This window comes from Hesperophylax consimilis, chromosome 20, assembly GCF_061612785.1.
Source record: "Hesperophylax consimilis isolate HC1 chromosome 20, BYU_Hcon_1.0, whole genome shotgun sequence".
NCBI classification, from domain to species: domain Eukaryota; kingdom Metazoa; phylum Arthropoda; class Insecta; order Trichoptera; family Limnephilidae; genus Hesperophylax; species Hesperophylax consimilis.
In genome coordinates this window covers 10,345,911-10,357,782 of record NC_142855.1, presented here as the reverse complement: position 1 = coordinate 10,357,782, position 11,872 = coordinate 10,345,911, and the positions used below count along the sequence as shown (strand labels likewise).

The 11,872-nt window shown below is 37.3% G+C and overlaps 1 long non-coding RNA gene across 1 annotated transcript; it reads right to left on the bottom strand.

Annotated features, from left to right (window-relative positions):
- Positions 1-996: 996 nt before the first annotated feature.
- On the bottom strand, positions 997-5,875 carry LOC149414055 (uncharacterized). Its single transcript, XR_016304062.1, has 4 exons — positions 5,661-5,875; positions 4,821-4,898; positions 3,874-3,985; positions 997-2,112 (listed from the first exon to the last, which is right to left on the bottom strand). It is a non-coding gene; the product is annotated as an uncharacterized LOC149414055 (long non-coding RNA).
- Between the last annotated feature and the right edge of the window lie 5,997 nt (positions 5,876-11,872).

Below are 11,872 nucleotides of genomic sequence, written 5' to 3'. Positions count from 1 at the left end.
TTTTCCAAAAAATAAATATTCATTCTAGACTTGCAGAAAAGCCAATAGCTGATGTCGCACATTAAAATAAAAAAAATTAGATAGGTTTATCAAAAAGACGCTGTCAAGATTGCATTTATGTAGTTCTGGTTGAATCTTGAGATCATACATAAAGATAGTAATTGCAAATAAAAAATGTGCGTTGAAAAAAATTAAGACAATGTTGGTAGTTCTCATTCGAAGTATGATACAGTTAATTGTGACTGAAGGGGATAGAGTCCCATTAGCTCAGTGGTAGAGCTGTGCCCCGGCAAGGGTTGTCCTGGGTTCGAGTCCTAGATGTCACCGTATCCTTTTCTGACTTTTCTGTTTCAGATTTTCGTTTAGAAATCGCTAATATTGTCTTCAATAATGAAATCTATTTTAATTTTTCCGAAATAACTAAACTAACTAACAAAATGCATTACTTACCATTTCCGGAAATTGAAATGTTTACGTCTCGTTATTATATAACCAATACAACGTTTTTTTTGGAAGTGCGTATTAACAGTGTTTATTGTATATTTATTTACCCGTGCCTCTTTCTGATACATAACCCAAGTCGCTATATAAATTACCTTTTTTTAAAAAATTATTTCTGTTATTGTTTGTAAACTTCACTGGTCTAAGTTTCAAAGCATTACTCCCATGGCCATACCATGCACTTTTCTAACCCAGATTCTGTTACCGTCAAGACGGAACCAGGGATTGGGGAGGAACGGGGAGAAATGTCGGATACAGATACAGTACCGAACCTGCTGGATGTTAACAAGGAATGTTTGGAATATCCCATTCAAATCGAATCTGGTAAGAAATATACAGGAGAAAAGTTTTTGGGAGTCTCTGAATCCCGGTACGTTTTATTAATATTATTAATTTTTATAAATTTAATTAATATTTGAGCTTAGCTTAGCTTAGCTCTCCCAGAATGGATTTAATAGTGCGCCTGGCTGCCTGTGGAATTTTGATCATTTTTTATTTTATAATTTCATCACTAACCATTATCTCAGTTAATTCCTTTAAATCAGTTTGAGATTTGCCATATTCAATTCGTCATACATTGTGAGTAAACATCATGCGTTTCCAATGCGAACTTCATGAACATCAAGAACAAAAATAATAATGGTTGTAAGTCATCGTCGGGACGCTCAAGGACATGGAATGATCAAGTGAATCGAATACTTGAGCCAAATCATAAATGAGCCAGACTAAGAGAATGGTGTGTGTGGGACGAATAATGAATGTGGATGAAGCAAGGTGTGAGCGCCAAGACAAAATTGTGTGGCGGTCCGTCCTCTTCGTATATACATCTACGGAGAACGGCGTGACGTTTTTGTCTATTGTGAATAAGCATGTTCGTATTCAAAGAGGGTTTAAATTATTTTTTACGTTTGGAAAACGAACCCTGATTTTTCAGACTATGAGTAACAATGTGTCTCTTGAAGTACAACTTTCGAGAACATACGAAGTTGCAATCAGAACACGAGAAGCGGTTGTCCACGCCGTGTGTCGTCATATGCCTTTTTAAATGCGACTTAAGTGAACATACGTACGCACAGTCAGGACATGAGAATGGTTTTTCTCCGCTGTGAGTTCGCATGTGAATCTTTATGTAGGATCCTGTTGAACATGAATAATTACAGACTGAACACATGAATGGTTTTTCACCGCTGTGAGTCATTACGTGCCTCTTTAAATACGAACTTCGGGAACACACGTAGTTGCAGTTGGAACAGGAGAATGGTTTTTCTCCACTGTGAGTTCGCATGTGAATCGTTAAATACGATTTTGATGAACCAGAATAGTTACATTCGGAACACGGGAACGGTTTTTCTCCACTGTGCGTCCGCAGATGTATCTTTAAATGCGACATTTGTGATGCTGCAAAATTGCAGTCAGGACACGAGAATCGCCTTTCTCCACTGTGAGTCATCCTGTGCCTCTTTAAATGCGACCCTCGTGAGCACACGTAGCTGCAGTCCGAACACGAGAATGGTTTCAATGAAGAAAAAACCAATTCTGTTTGCATGTATTTCTTGTTCGAATCGCTTTCGGGTTGACAAAGAGACTTATACGCCATCGCATTGAATGTAACTGTAATAAAAATAACGATTATTAGTGATGTCCATTTAATAAAATGAATTTATATGGGTAGTCCAAAGAAAATTTTCAACCAAAACCTACTTAAGAGTGGGTTATACGGCAGTGTCGTGATTTGCTGGAAAACGGCAATACTACCTTTCGTATGTCATTCTCAGACAACATATTTTTTGTTACCAAATAATGGACTATTATTTTTCAGTCTGCATATTTTTTTTTGGAGTAAATGTATGCATTCGACCATAAAAAAAACCCTGATACACCATGCAACCCACTTTTAAAACTTCGATCTATGATTATCGCATTAATAACGATTTTACACAATATTTTTAATTTAAAATACGTATATAATACACACATCTGTAGAAATACGGCCTCGCATGATATCTGTGGATATTAACAATTAAATAAATACTTCATCTTACACCAAATTTTCAACACATTTCACAGTTTTTTTTACTTATTCCGGGATAGAAGCCCCCGGTGATGGCGGTGAAACTATACGCTCCGTGTTTGACGACGTATATATTTCGAAAATGCGATCAAAATGTTTCATTAATGGGTCTAAAAGTTGAATACCGACTCACTTGAAGCATTGCAATAATCTAAGGAAGCTACAAAAACAGTAAGTACCGCAAGTGTGTGTGAGAATTCATTGTCTTTGCGCAATCTGGCTAAGTTGTGAGAGTGAACTTTTTTTCGTATGACGCGTTTTGTAATAAAACCAAAAATTACCATCTCACGCCGGATTTGGTTTGGTAAAATCGGCCGTTTTAAGTGATACCAAGTCAAGTTTTTCACTGTTCCGACCTTACATGGTAAGGGATATTAATAATATAAGAGTAAACAAGTTTATAACCGTTTTTTTTTAAATTTTATTATTAGATTAAACAGACAAAAAAAAACTTTTTAAGGAAATTAACAATAACATCGCCTTTCTGCGTATAAACACGAAACCATTCACACGTAAAATTAAAGATATTCTATCCATGCTGAAATGAGATTCCTGAGGCATATTTGTGGAAAAACCATGTATGATCGTGTGAGGCAAGGCTGATGTAGGCGTAATGAGTAAGATTAAGAAAGAGAGGCGTCGATGGAATGGGCACGTAGATCGAATGAGCGATGAAAGGGGACGCCCGAGGAAAACACGGCACGATTAAGTGAACCAGATACGGGCCATGTGAAGAGTCGGAATAATAGAAGAGTCTGTATATGAAACGATGTATGAATGTGAATGAGGCAAGGAGTGTGTGCCAAGAACTAGTTGTTTGACGGTCCGTCCTCTCTGCCTACCCCTTCGGGAAACAGCGTGATGGTTAGTTAGTTAATATCATGTACCTATACAATTTTATTTTTCTCTTTTGTACAATAATATTTTAAATATGTTTATGTCACAATTATCTACCGCGTTGGTAATGATAATCTATATTATGTAAATGTAATATGTATATATTTAACGGACGTAAATAGATAAAGAATTGCCTGAAGAGTGAAATAGAGATGTACGGATATTTTGGGAGAATATTGGAACTTAACGAAGATGCTAATTAAAAACTGTTTACTTTAAAGAAAATAATAAAATGATTAGGTCTCCCTAATATTAATTCAAAGTGATTCAATTACTGAACTTGCAAGCACAAAATCTTTCTTCTGTCTTTCGAGGGTTCAGATCTAATTTCTCAGAGTATTTTAAATACCTACTCATTCTATAATCAAGAAAGTATTTTTCTAAATCTATATCCTAAATTTTACCTCCGTTTTCTGCTCCAGCTCCAAGGTTCATAATGGAAGTGACACTATCTGGGTTAGTAAGATCCATGACTCTGCTATGGGAATAAGCTGCGATGCTCACAATAAAGCAGATCTGCAAAATAACTCTTTGTAAAGCGTTATTGATATGCAGTACATGAAATAAAATACATTGTCGCTAGTCAGCAAAACGTGTACCTAAAATAGCAATGCTTAAATCTACTCGCATACAAGGCAAAAAGCTAAAGGTGCTTGAAAACGACAAAAATAAATTACTTGCTATCTCAAGCAATAAAGCTATTGGCGGTCAATTTTGCTGTATACCATCAAGACTGCGGTAACGTATAATACAAATTCATAACACAAAAAATTGCGGTGGGTAGTTATTTAGTCTTTCGTTCGTAACTGGCAAAATTTATGTTTTTCTGTTTCGATTAATTTTTAGAGCACCTCAAGATCAATTGCAACTCGTGTAACCTTTTCCGTTGCGCTGTTATGACAGATTCTTTGGTCGCGCAGAGTGAAATTCGAGGCTCCTATCCCCGATTCCCCTCTCCGCTCAATGACGACAGTGCTTAGAATATACAATTTGCGCCACAACCTTTGGGCCACAAGATATATCTAAATATTTGGCGACAACAAAAGCGTTTCATGGCAAAACCTAATAGGACCTTAAAATGGGAGCCTTTAAAAAAAAGTTTTCACGTTACAATCAGAATAAGAAACTAGTGCATGACAGATAGACATGGTCGTGAAAATAAGTTTAACCAAATTTACCAACACAGTGATTATGTGTTATGTTTATTAAATTATATTATAGAAAAACTGTAGAACATGCAGACAAGCTGCCTGGTGGCAGCTTGTCTTCTCAATTATTAAATCACGTTCGAAATTATAATAGATTTGGGAGTGGGTGCGTAGGGGTAAAAAGAGCAAAAAGGCAGTACTACCTAGGGGAGGTTCGATGGGTAGTTACCGCCAAGCTATGTAAGTACCTTAGGGGGGTTCGATGGGTAGTTACATCCAAGCTAAAAATATATATAATATCGATTAGCTTCCACAATATGATGTAAAATAAAGAGAATTTGGTAAATTTTGGATAGGGCCTGACACGCTTATTACGAATAATTTTTAGAAAAAAACTTTATATTCGCCTTAATTACAATAAAAGAAAAATTTTTGCATTTCGGGCGGCGGAAAATTATGCATTTTGATTTTCAATTGCGTAAAACCAAAATTCACTCCGCGAATCGATGTGGCGACATTAGGAACGCACTGTTATGTTGGTATCACTGATGCATTAACAAGAGCTAAATACGACCGTTGCTATCTTCGTGGGATACCTAGGTTTGTGTAACATGGTTTGTGATACAAAGGAAAGTGCCCCTTAATAACGCCTGCTCGCGTCAAGGCAAGAAAAACATCCCAGTTTTCAACTAGTTTACCGGCTACGCTAGGTTTGTGTAACATGGTTTGTGATACAAATCCATTTGTCTTCCACGAAGTTAGCCATAGTCGTATCTACGCAATGTATCAGGGATACCAACATAACAGTGACGTACCTAATGGCAGCTGATTGCCGCCGCGTCGATTCGCGAAGTGAATTTTGGTTAACGCAATTGAAAATTTAAATTCATAATTTTCCGCCGCCCGAAATGCAAAAAGTTTTCTTTTATAGTAATTAAGGCGAATATAAAGTTTTTTTCTAAAAAATATTCGTAATAAGCGTGTCAGGCCCTATCCAAAAATTACCGAGAATTTTTACGAAAATAATATTAATTTTCTCTTACAATAATTAAAGTAGGTATCACATTTTCAATAATCGAAAATGCAAAATTCCTTCATTAATGTCATTAAGTTGAATCAAAAATTTATTTTAAAATAAATTGAATATTTTGACAAACTTTTTACTCCATTAACACATAAAAGGATATAGTTATATAGTTTTATACAGAATTATTTCAGAAAAGTGGAGCAGTCCACGACGAACTGTCAGAGACGTCAAATATTTCGCCATAGACAAACGCATCTACAATAGATCATAAAAGAATTTTAAAGTCGGTATCTACTTTGAAAGGAGAATTAAGAACAATGTGAGACATTCAAATTTGTTTTGCCGTACATCCGGGTAGTTTCGTTTCTGTATTTTTACTGTTTTTTAGATCGAGAAATATAGTTTTGATATTTTGCATATTTTAACAGTGTAATTCATTTGGTGTTTTCACAAGCATTTCGTTCCTTATAACAGGAAACCTGTTTATCTAGAAAACAATGTTGACCTGATAAGACATAATAATACTTGTATATATTTAACCCGTACAGCACCGCATTTTTGTTTCCACTTATTAACCTTGAATAATTTTTCCGAAATTTTTATAACTTTTTTTGCCTATAAATTTAGTTTTTTTTTAAATTTGGTGACATTTATTTTTTATTTTTTATGTGACACCTCACAAGAGCGTCCCTGCCTGTGTAGTGTACAGACAGGGGAACTATGTCACCACCCGGTTGGGCGGCGTTGTGAGGCGGAATAAGGTAGGGGCTGTAGGAAGGGATTTTTCAATGCGGGCCTTGAAGAGGCTCGGATTATAGGAGGGAGGAAAAACAGATGCCGGTAGTTCGTTCCACATACGAGCCGACTTACACAAAAACGAGTAGTAAAAACGGCCCGTTCTCATGAAGCCAACGTCAACCGTGAACGGGTGAAAATGACATACCCAAAATATTCACAATGTTACCAAGTAGTATCAAATATTGCGTATAACTAAATATTTTCAGATTGTATATGCTGAAAACGTTGCTCCTAAGTACAGGTACTAGTCATAAAATCTTAAAATTTGAAAAAACTTGGTAATTTGTCGTGAAACTATTGAAAAAAAATCTGTTTAAACATGGTTAATTATCGTAAAACATTAAAATCTGTTTAAACATGGTTAATTGTTGTAAAACATTAAAATCTGTTTAAACATGATTAATTGTTGTAAAACATTAAAATCTATTTAAACATGGTCAACTGTCGTAAAACATTAAAATCTTTTTAAACTTGGTTTACTGTCGTAAAACATTAAACTCTGTTTAAACATGGTTAATTGTTGTAAAACATTAAAATCTTTTTAAACTTGGTTAATTGTCGTAAAACATTAAAATCTGTTTAAACATGGTTAATTGTTGTAAAACATTAAAATCTTTTTAAACTTGGTTAATTGTCGTAAAACATTAAAATCTGTTTAAACATGGTTAATTGTTGTAAAACATTAAAATCTTTTTAAACTTGGTTAATTGTCGTAAAACATTAAAATCTGTTTAAACATGGTTAATTGTTGTAAAACATTAAAATCTTTTTAAACTTGGTTAATTGTCGTTAAACATTAAAATCTGTTTAAACATGGTTAATTGTTGTAAAACATTAAAATCTTTTTAAACTTGGTTAATTGTCGTAAAACATTAAAATCTGTTTAAACATGGTTAATTGTTGTAAAACATTAAAATCTTTTTAAACTTGGTTAATTGTCGTTAAACATTAAAATCTGTTTAAACATGTTTAATTGCTGTAAAACATAAAAAAAAATATCCGTCAAAAACGCGGTAAATTGTCGATATACATAAAAACTGACTAAAAACCTTGAAAAACATGATAAATCGTCGTGAAACATGAAACATTATTGTAAACACGATTGTTGGAAATCCTTATGACATCGTCGTAAAACTTGAAAATTATTAAAAAGCTTATAAATGAAAAATGTAAATATAAATATAAAGTGAAAAAATATAATAAGCAGTAATTGTTGATTGACGTACTGGTACATATTGAATCATTTGGCGGGTTGGAAATAAGCCGACATAGCTCAGTGGTTACAGAGCACCTGACCGGACATCAGAACATTTATTTTTACTCGGGAGATGTTTTCAATTTGTATTAGTATTTCGGATGACTAATTATTGCTTATAATTATTTGTTATCCTTTATGCTAGGTAGTTGATCATTAAAAAATAGTAAGCTTATAAATATTTAAAATCATGGCGAAACATGAATAATTATTGCAAACATGGTTAATCGTTATAAAACAGTGAGATTGTTGAAACCCCTTATTTTATTTATTTATTTATTGGACAATTTTTATAGCGCCGCTATTGTGAGATATTACCTCAGGGGCGCTTTACAGTTGATGCAGGTATTACAAAAAATATTAATATTACAAAAAAAGATCAGTCAGATTAATTTTTAGAGCACCTCAAGATGTAAAATTTTACAATTACCTCCGCAATAACTTACGTACTTGGCTCCGCAAAAAATAGTAAATCGCAGACAAAAATAAACAAACTACAATACAAAAGTGATCAAACGGTACAGACTTTAAACATCAACAGCATGGATTAATAATAGCCAAACTCTGCATTAAATTCCATTAAAAGTGTACGAAATAAAAATAATCAGAAGCTGTCAAAGCAAAGTGTGCTAAGTGCCTAAACTATATCAAAAGTGATGAGTGATTTTATGTTTAATGTAATAGATCGCCAAATTACTTAACAATCATACTCGTCATTCAATATGTAACGGACGTAGTTGACCACATTATTCAATTTTATAAAATCTGTTTTACATTTATAAAATGTGCCTACCCCACTCCACTGGCAAAATCACCACTCCCCGCCACTGGTCATTTTGATCCAATTTTCGGCCCAGCCTTTTTTTTTTGATTTTATGGATTCTTTCGTAATCCTCTAACTAGCTAGGGCTTATAACAATACCCTTCATGTTTCTAACTAACTAGTACTGCGGCTGATTAGCCTTATTACTATCACCATCTGATGGTTGTATTTAATTGACTGAATTTATGTTACATTAATAAGTTTTATGAGGAAAAATTCTTAACTGGATAAAAAAACCTCATACAAATGACAAAAAATAAAAACAATAAGTTCTGAACTTTTTACGCTGTTTGACTTTGTGATTTACTGAATTTAAGTATTTCATTTTTTCATGTTTTGGCTGCGTCCTTTTCGCTTCGGTGGTCCTGCAAAAAAGTTTATGAGAGAATTAGTGTGGGAGAAAAAACACATTTTGTTATATTAAGAAAGGATACTATTTCTTCGTCATCGCTGTTATTTTTCTCATGGAGCTTCACGGTGTGATCTCCTTGAGGAGCTCCATTAGGATAATCAGTTTCTCTGTCTTTGATGAGCAGGAGGCCAGTTGTTCGCGTACCCTGATGAGGCCTCGCAGTAGGATCATTATGTCCTCGTCATCAGAGGATCCGGTGTTTGGCGCTTGGCGTTGTTCCGGTGTGGCTCTTGGTGGTTCCTGTTGTTCAGGAGCCTGTTGCTGGTGGTTGCTTCGGCCCGCTACGTCCGCCCAGGACCGGCCGTCAACTCGGGCCGCGGGTCTCTGTCTGCGCTGGAGAGCAGCTACGTATGCCACCCTGTTGGGGCATTTGCCGTAGTTTGCGGGATGGGCTCCGCCGCAATTGCAGCAGACGGCCGGCTCTTCTCGATTTGTTTTGGGGCACTCCGGTGTGGCGTGACTTCCTTCGCATTTGACGCAGCGGGCGATGTGTGCGCAATTTCTGGACCCATGTCCGAAATTTTGGCACCTGTGGCACTGTGTTCCGTGTTGGAGGTGGTTGCTTCTATACTTTCTCAAAGTAATCCTGCAGTGGCACAGGTAGACCACTGCGGCTCTCAGGTGGCCCATGTTTGTTTCCTGGCCAAAGTGTGCCAGGTAAAGCGGGTATTCTGTTCCCGGGGTGGTCATCTTGACCACAGTCCTTGCCGGGAAGCCTTGATCCTCAAGGTCTTGCATTATCTCCTCTGGTGACAACTTCGGGAGTCCTCTGATGACGGTTTTCTTCAATTTATCCGCTTCTGTGGTGTAGGTGTGGAACGGCTTCTCCTCTCCACGTAGGGCTGCTGTCAGTTTTTTGTGGGCTTCTACTGAGCTCACCACAACGCTAATTTTGCCTCCTTTGGCATACCTGAAGTTGAAGTTGGCACTTCCAATGTGCCTCTGTACTTCTTTCGTGATGTCGCCGTGCGTCATTGACCCTATGGTCATGATTACGGGCGGGACTCGAGTACTCTTCCCAAGAGTCGTAGCAGTCGTTGGTCTTTGTCTGGTGGGCGCCTGGTCTGTGCTGGTGGACGCCACTGGTCCTGGTGGCGTTGGGCGTTTCTTCGTCGGTGGCGACGGGATATCCTGGGCTGGTTCTCTTACTTGGTGTAAGGGTTCGTACTTATTCTCGTGAACCACGCGAAAAATGGGCTTTGGGGGGGAATGGGGGCGCTTTGAAGCCGTAGCCCTCGTCCATTCCTCTACCATGGGTGATGTGGCTCTTGGTGAGCCGGTTGCCGAGCCGGAGCTGGTCTGCGACGATCCAAACTTGAACTCAGGCTCATGAGCGTCTGGGTTTATTCTCCAGCCAGTGGCTCTCTCCGGGAATAACATAGGCAGGGGCTTGTTTCTCTTGAAAGTCGCTGTTCCTCTTGGTGTGCGGTGGTAAGGCATTTTGGAGTTGGTTTATTCTGAAACGAGAAAAATTTGAATTAGTTGAGTAATTTGCAGAATGCCTTGAGAAAGGCAGTTGGGACGACGTATGTGAATTGCGAAGATTGCCTTGAAAAGGGCAGTTGGGGCGCGTGCGCCTGCTCCAGGCCGGCTGAATTTCTCCGGCCGGCTGTAAGGTGTTGGGGCCTGGCTGTGTGAACACAAGCCAGACGGAAGCAGTTTTGTGGCTATTTTACAAGCCACGAAAAATCCTCAAACTGCGCAAAATCCACAAGCTACGCAAGTCATATATCTATCTATCTTTTCTTTTCTTTCGGCCCAGCCGGCGTGAAAACTTTGACCCCGAACGGCATCGATACCGTACCGCCCGCTCACCTGCCGCGTGGATCGATGTCCAACATTTTTTCTATGTAAAAATTACTAGGAAAAATCAATTTTTAAATATTGCAAATGTTTATATTTTACTTGTTCATCCCCTCGGCGGTAGTCAAATAAACACTATTTTCAATATACTACCGCTGAGGAGATATTAAAAAAGCTGTTTTTCACACATATGTAAAACCATTTTTTGAACAATATTTTTTACCTTTTTTGCGTGTACAAAATTCCAGAAACCTCGTAGCATAGTGAATCTTATACTTTTCTGAGCGCTATGTTACGGGGGACCTGGGAAAAATACCAACTTAACAATGTTTTACAAATTTAATCGCTTTAAGATCATTTTTACACATTTATTTACAAACATTTCTTATTTTTTATCGTATCTTGACAAACAAAAAATCTAGTTGTCAAGATACACATTCTTATAACTACTATGCATTTAAACTATGTAATTGTTATTCGTGTAAGCGTTCAAAATCTTTTCTAACTCGCAAATTTAAGCGACTACCTTCGACTGTGCTGCCGGCAAAATGAATATGCGACATTTTGCCGGGGCATATAAACTCATTATTGGCGCGGGTACAATCCCCCACCACTTTTGGGCTCCCAGCCCAATGTCGGGCGCGAGTCATGCTAATTGAATATAAGCAGCCACATAATTAAAAATAAATCAGTTCATCTTTACCACCGAAACCAAGCGTTTTATTTATTTACAAGTGACTCCTGCCCAACATCTGCCTCACCTCGCCAAGTCTTCTGCTCCAAGATCTTCTGGTGTTACCTCCTCAAGACAAGCCGGCCCTCCTCTGGAAAACCGCCAACGCCAGAAGCGAGCAGAGACGACAGCACACCCAGTGCCCGACATTCACCAAGCCTGGGTGCGGGAGGCAGATTTCATCAAATATTTCTACTATCATCATCATCGGCCGTAAAGGAGCATTCTCATCGGTTGAAGACACGGTTTGGACCCGGCGCCTAAATCTACAGTCTTGTGCGGACTCCCGTCCAGTACACAATAATTATAAAAGTTAAAGCAATCAGTAACTTGACAGTGAATTAAGTGCAGTAAAATCAAAGTTATTTTCTAAATAGCCTTATCATTGTCACAAACTGAATTAC